Consider the following 7,752-nt stretch of genomic DNA (forward strand, 5'->3'; position numbering starts at 1 on the left):
TTTACATCGTTCACATCGTAAACATCGTGATGTGGACAATATCGTTTTTACATCGTCGACATCGTATAGATGATGTGACCCAAATCTTTACCTTTGTGTTAACATCGTTCACATGGTATACATCACAATGTTGACAATATCGTGTCAACATCGTGTTTATGTTGTATAGCGACTCTATTATTTTCTCTTTACATCGTTAACATCGTAATGTGGAAAATATCGTTTTTACATCATTTCCATCGTCAACATCGTATAAATTCTGTGAACTTAGTATTAACCTTTGTGTTTACATCGTTCACATCGTATACATCGCGATGTTGACAATATCGTTTTTACTTCGTCAACATTGAATAGATGTTGTGAACCAAGTCAATATTGACAATATTCAAAAAAGTTTTTTTGTTCATTAATATTATTCAATAAAGTTTGTCGACTACATGTATACAGTTTGCTGTTTTATGTTTTTTTAGTTTTTTTAACGACAACAAATCTTTTAAAAAAGTGATCTTATAGCTCTAACTTGACACAAAATAGTGTTAACATACTTTATATGGCGATGTTAACAATGTAACCATAAAATCTGTTTAACATTGTATACATCACGATGTTTACGATGTCAACGATGTAAACACTATAAAAGAGTTCAAACAATGTAAACAGTGTTGACACAACATCGTGTTAACATTGTAGATAACGCGATGTTAACGATGTCAACGATTTTAACAATATATATAAGAGTTAAGACGATGTAAATGATGTTAACATTGTATACAAAAGTGATCTTATAGCTCTAACTTGACACAAAATAGTGTTAACATACTTTATATGGCGATGTTAACAATGTAACCATAAAATCTGTTTAACATTGTATACATCACGATGTTAACGATGCCAACGATGTAAACAATATATAAAGGTTGAAACAATGTTTACGATGTTGACACAACATCGTGTTAATATTGTTAACATCGCGATGTAAACAATGTAAAAACAAAATAATTTCAAGATTGTATACATCGCGATGTTAACGATGTCAACGATGTAAACAATATATAAGGGTTCAAACAATGTAAACAATGTTGACACAATATCGTGTTAACATTGTAGATATTGAGATGTCTACAATATTGATTAATCATCGTACACTAGACATGAATGAATACAACAAAAGGGACGATTTTTTGCTCCCCAATGTTAGTTTTCTCTTTTTGGATGGTGATGTTCCTTTGACACTATACTACGGTGTTTATATTTCACAATTAGTCCTTTATGCCCGTGTCTGTTGGGACGTTTTTGAATTTAACGAACGTAATCTATGTATTACTGGTAAATTTTTAAGCCAGGGATTTCGTTACCACAAATAAATTAAAACCTTTACTGAATTCTTCCATAGATATAAAGATTTGGTTTTCAGTTTGATTGTACCTGTAGAAAACTTATTTTAAACGAGATAGCTCATCCTCATTTTTACGGAAATGTTGTTTACCGTTCCAGGAAATGTAATAAGGATCCAGGTAAACTTATAGATCCTTTGAATAAACTTATTCAAAAAGGTTACCAATTCAACACTGTAATTAGATCATTGAACATTGTTTTATTGGTACTAATATTAATTTTGTTAACAGTAAATTAAAAGCAATCTATTATATATTATTGTTATACAATTTATACATATACACAATCATGGATCTACAATCTGTCGATACCTGTATCTTGGCATTGCACAATGTCAGCTTTTTCTCTGACTGTTTATAATGACTTTACACTAAATTCATTGGATGTTGTATGTGAACTGATTTATAATTAGTCTTAGATGCATGATTTGTTTTGATACTTGTAAGCGGTTTTGAACTAGCCGGCAGTAACTGTGAGTACTCTCAGATCAGTATTTATTGTCTTTTTGATGTTAGGATATACAAGTACCCAGTCACGTCCTCACTATATTCTTGTTCAATCTGTTTCTTTTTGTATCCATCTGATAAGTGGTTCGTTCTTATGCTGTACTATTATGCCACTGTCCCAGGTTATGAGAAGGGTTTGGATCACGCTAACATGTTTAACCCACACATTTTGTATGTTTTTAAACTCATCATAGATACAAGGATTAAATTTTGTATATTCGTCGGACGCGTGTTTCGTCTACAAAAGACTCATCAGTGACGCTCAAATCCAAAAAGATTTAAAAGGCCAAAAAAAGTACGAAGTTGAAGACCATTGAGGATCACAATTCTGAAAAGTTTACCCAAATGCAGCTAAGGTTATCTATTCCTGAGGTAAAAGAGCCTTAGTATTTTGAAAATTCAAAAGTTTTGTAAACAGTTAACTTATAAATATGACCATATCAATGATAATTCATGTCAGCCTGTCTATGTCAGCAGTCTGTAATTCAGTGGTTGTCGTTTGTTTATGTGTTTCAAATTTGTTTTTGTTCATACATTAGGCCGTTAGTTTTCTCTTTATAACTGACTGTGCGGTATGGGCTTTGCTCATTGATGAAGGCCGTACGGTGACATATAATTGTTAATTTCTACGTCTTTAGGTCTCTTGTGGAGAGTTGTTTCATTGGCAATCATACCACATCTTCTTTTTAATACTGACAACTTTAATTATTTAGTTACCTAGAAGTGTTTTGTTGACCTGATATTCATATGATGAAGACATTATCTTTCAATCAGTTTAATTGAGGTCTGGAGCTGGCATGTCAGTTAACTGCTAATAGTCTGTTGTTATTCATGTTTTATTGTCATTTTGTTTATTTTCTTTTGTTACATCTTCTGACATCGGACTCGGATTTCTCTTGAACTGAATTTTAATGTGCTTATTGTTATGCGTTTACTTTTCTACAATGGCTAGAGGTATAGGGAAGGGTTGAGATCCCATAAATATGTTTAACTCCGCCGCAATTTTGCGCCTGTCCCAAGTCAGGAGCCTCTGGACTTTGTAAGTCTTGTATAATTAGCTCACCTGGCCCGAAGGGCCAAGTGAGCTTTTCCCATCACTTTGCGTCCGGTGTCCGTCGTCGTCGTCGTCGTCGTCGTCGTCGTCGTCGTCGTCGTCGTCCGTCGTCGTCCGTCGTCGTTAACTTTTACAAAAATCTTCTCCTCTGAAACTACTGGGCCAAATTTAACCAAACTTGGCCACAATCATCATTGGGGTATCTAGTTTAAAAAATGTGTGGCGTGACCCGGCCAACCAACCAAGATGGCTGCCATGGCTAAAAATAGAACATAGGGGTAAAATGCAGTTTTTGGCTTATTTCTCAAAAACCAAAGCATTTAGAGCAAATCTGACATGGAGTAAAATTGTTTATCAGGTCAAGATCTATCTGCCCTGAAATTTTCAGATGAATCAGACAACTCGTTGTTGGGTTGCTGCCACTGAATATGTAATTTTAAGGAAATTTTGCTGTTTTTGGTTATTATCTTGAATATTATTATAGATAAAGATAAACTGTAAACAGCAATAATGTTCAACAAAGTAAGATTTACAAATAGGTCAACATGACCGAAATGGTCAGTTGACCCCTTTAGGAGTTATTGCCCTTAGTCAATTTTTAACCATTTTTCGTAAATCTTAGTAATCTATTACAAAAATCTTCTCCTCTGAAACTACATGGCCAAATTAATCCAAACTTGGCCACAATCATCTTTTTGGGTATCTAATTTATAAAATGTGTGGCGTGACCCGGCCAACCAACCAAGATGGCCGCCATGGCTAAAAATAGAACATAAAGGTGAAATGTAGATTTTGACTTATAACTCTAAAACCAAAGCATTTAGAGCAAATCTGACGGGATAAAATTGTTTATCAGGTCAAGATCTATCTGCCCTGAAATTTTCAGATGAATCAAACAACCCGTTGTTTGGTTGCTGCCCCTAAATATGTAATTTTAAGGAAATTTTGCAGATTTTGGTTATTATCTTGAATATTATTATAGATAAAGATAAACTGTAAACAGCAATAATGTTCAGCAAAGTAAGATTTACAAATAAGTCAACATGACGGAAATGGTCAGTTGACCCCTTTAGGAGTTATTGCCCTTTATATTCAATTTTTAACCTTTTTTCGTAAATCTTAGTTATCTATTACAAAAATCTTCTCCTCTGAAACTACATGGCCAAATTAATCCAAACTTGGCCACAATCATCTTTGGGGTATCTAGTTTAAAAAATGTGTGGCGTGACCCGGCCAACCAACCAAGATGGCCGCCATGGCTAAAAATAGAACATAGGGTTAAAATGCAGTTTTTGGCTTATAACTCAAAAACCAAAGCATTTAGAGCAAATCTGACATGGGGTAAAATTGTTTATTAGGTCCAGATCTATCTGCCCTGAAATTTTCAGACAAATCAGACAACCCGTTAGTAATTTAGTAGTTCTAAGAAAATTTTGCAGATTTTAGTTATTATCTTGAATATTATTATAGATAGAGATAAACTGTAAACAGCAATAATGTTCAGCAAAATAAGATCTACAAATAAGTCAACATGACCGAAATTTTCAATTGACCCCTTAAGGAGTTACTGCCCTTTATAGTCAATTGTTAACAACTTTTTCGTCATGTTTTTAGGAAATATTTTTCACTGTAATTACTGGGCCAAGTTCATTATAGAGAGAAATATTTGTAGCAACAAGAATGTTCAGTCAAGAAAGATCTACAAACACATCACCATCACAAAAACACCATTGTGTCATGAATTTATCTGTGTCCATTGATAATATGCACATAGACCAAGGTGAGCGACACAGGCTCTTGAGAGCCTCTAGTTTTTAATTTTAGTTTCTTGTGTATAATTCGGAGTTTAGTATGACGTCCGTTATCACTGAACTAGTATAGATATTTTTTTAAAGGGCCAGCTGAAGGAAGCCTCCGGGTGCGGTAGTTTCTCTTTACATTGAAGACCCATTGGTGGCCTTCGGCTGTTGTCTGCTCTCTGGTCAGGTTGTTATTGCTTTGACACATTCCCCATTTCATTTCTCAATTTTATTGCATGGATTTCGGTCGTCTTTCTTTGTCATGGCTTGGTCGATTCTTTTTTTACTTATGCGTTTTGAATCTTTCTTTGGTTATCACCGCCTCTTCTGTACGATTTTCTAAAGCTACTATTGTCACGACGGGTGCCACATGTTGAGCAGGATCTGTGTACCCTTCTGGAGCATCCGTAGTTTTTGGTGGGGTTCGTGTTACTTATTCTTTAGTTTTCTATGTTGTATAAAAAAGAAGATGTGGTATGATAGCCAATGAGACAACTGTCCACAAGAGATCAAAATGACACAGACATTAACAACTATAGGTCACCGTACGGCCTTCAACAATGAGCAAAGCCCATACCGCATAGTCAGCTATAAAAGGCCCCGATAAGACAATGTAAAACAATTCAAACGAGAAAACTAACGGCCTTATTTATATGAAAGAATGAACAAAAAACAAATATGTAACACATAAACAAACAACAACCACTGAATTACAGGCTTCTGACTTGGGACAGGCACATACTTAAATAATGTGGCGGGGTTAAACATGTTAGCGGGATCCCAACCCTCCCCTAACCTGGGACAGTGGTATAACAGTACAACATAAGAACGAACTATAAAAATCAGTTTAATAAGGCTTAACTCATCAGATGGACAAAAATGCAAGTGGACGTTGCCGGGTACTTGTACATTCCGACAAAAAAAGTCACTAGGAACAGATCTGAGAGTACTCGCAGTTATTTGACTGCTGGTTCAAAGCCACTAACAACTAATAAAACAAATCATGCATATAAGACTAAATATGTGTCATGTGTACTATTGTTTGTATTTTTCATTTTTAGCCATGGCGTTGTCAGTTTATTTTCGATTAATGAGTTTGATTGTCCCTCTGGTATCTTTGGTCCCTCTTTTACAACAACAGAATATTTTTTTCCTTTACAGTAGGAGTAAAAATGTATATTAATGAAAAAATGAATTACATGTACATGTACTCAATTCAGATGTTGGCTTTCATAATATTTTGTTCCTAGCATCACTGGTGAGTCTTATGTAGATGAAATGCGCGTCTAGCGTATTAAATTATAAGCCTGGTACCTTTGATAAATATTTACACCACTGGGTCGATTCATTTGCTGGTGAATTTTTCATTCCAGTGGGTTTCAACAGCCCAGTAGTCAGCACTTTGTTGTTGACATTAATATCAATAATATGGTCATTTTTATAACTGTACTGTTTGAAAAGTATGTATTATTCGAAATATTAAGGATGTTCTTATCCCAGGAATAGAATACCTTAGTCGTATTGGAACAACTTTTTGGAAATTTCGTGTCATCAATGCTCTTCAAATTTGTACTTGTTAGGCATTCTAAATATTTTGATCTGGGCGTCACTGTTAAGTCTCTTGAAGATGAAACGCGCGTCAGTCGAGTTAAATTTTAAGCCTGGTACCTTTGATAACTACTGTTACCAATTTTTAAATCTAATAAACACACGAAGAAGACACAAATGTAATAAACAAAAAGTGAAGCAATCACGTGAATGTCAGATGAGGGATGTATGGTTAGTTGACTAGGTAAGTGTCTCCGAATATGCATGCATTAGCCGTTTTTCATCTTAATATATAATATAAGATATGTGTGATCAGTTATTTAAACAGGTGCGGTAATATTCACAATCGTAATATATCAATTTAGATAATAACACTCCATACGATTGGGCAGTAGGCATGTTTCTGTTGATAAATGGTGTGGTTTTTAAAATAGTTTGAAATGGAATTTGATAACAGGAAAGGTATTTTGAACACGTAACTATTTAACGGATGCTAATCTTTATACATTTCATGTACCTAGATTTTCCTCCATATTTTCAAGTACATGTCCTAAATCAGGAACCTTGTTCGTAGCATGTCATATATAATCACAATTAAAGAACGTTATTTATTGATTTGATAAAGCATATTGAAATAATGGAATTAATTATTGCTTTAGTTCGGAAAAGTCTTTGAATATGAAGATGACATAATTCAATGGTCATTTCATTTTTAGCTTACCTGGCCTAAAAGGCCAAGAGAGCTTTTCTCATCACTTGGCGTCCGGCGTCCGTCGTCGTCCGTCGTCCGTCGTCGTCGTTAATTTTTACAAAAATTTCCTCTGAAACTACTGGGCCAAATTAAACCAAACTTGGCCACAATCATCATTGGGGTATCTAGTTTAAAAAATGTGTCCGGTAACCCGGCCATCAAACCAAGATGGCCGCCATGGCTAAAAATAGAACATAGGGGTAAAATACAGTTTTTGACTTATAACTCAAAACCCAAAGTATTTAGAGCAAATCTGACATGGGGTAAAATTGTTTATCAGTTCAAGATCTATCTGCCCTGAAATTTTCAGATGAATCGGACAACCCGTTGTTGGGTTGCTGGTCCTGAATTAGTAATTTAAGGAAATTTTGCTGTTTTTGGTTATTATCTTGAATATTATTATAGATAGAGATAAACTATAAACAGCAATAATTTTCACCAAAGTAAGATTTACAAATAAGTCAACATGACTGAAATGGTTAGTTGACCCCTTTAGGAGTTATTGCCCTTTATAGTCAATTTTTAACCATTTTTCGTAAATCTTAGTAATCTTTTACAAAAATCTTCTCCTCTTAAACTACTGGGCAAAATTATTCCAAACTTGGCCACAATCATCTTTTGGGTTAGTAGTTTGAAAAATATGTCAACAGACCCGACCATCCAACCACGATGGCCGCCGTGGCTAAAAATAGAACATGA

The sequence above is a fragment of the Mytilus galloprovincialis genome, chromosome 3, assembly GCF_965363235.1.
Source record: "Mytilus galloprovincialis chromosome 3, xbMytGall1.hap1.1, whole genome shotgun sequence".
Classification (NCBI taxonomy): domain Eukaryota; kingdom Metazoa; phylum Mollusca; class Bivalvia; order Mytilida; family Mytilidae; genus Mytilus; species Mytilus galloprovincialis.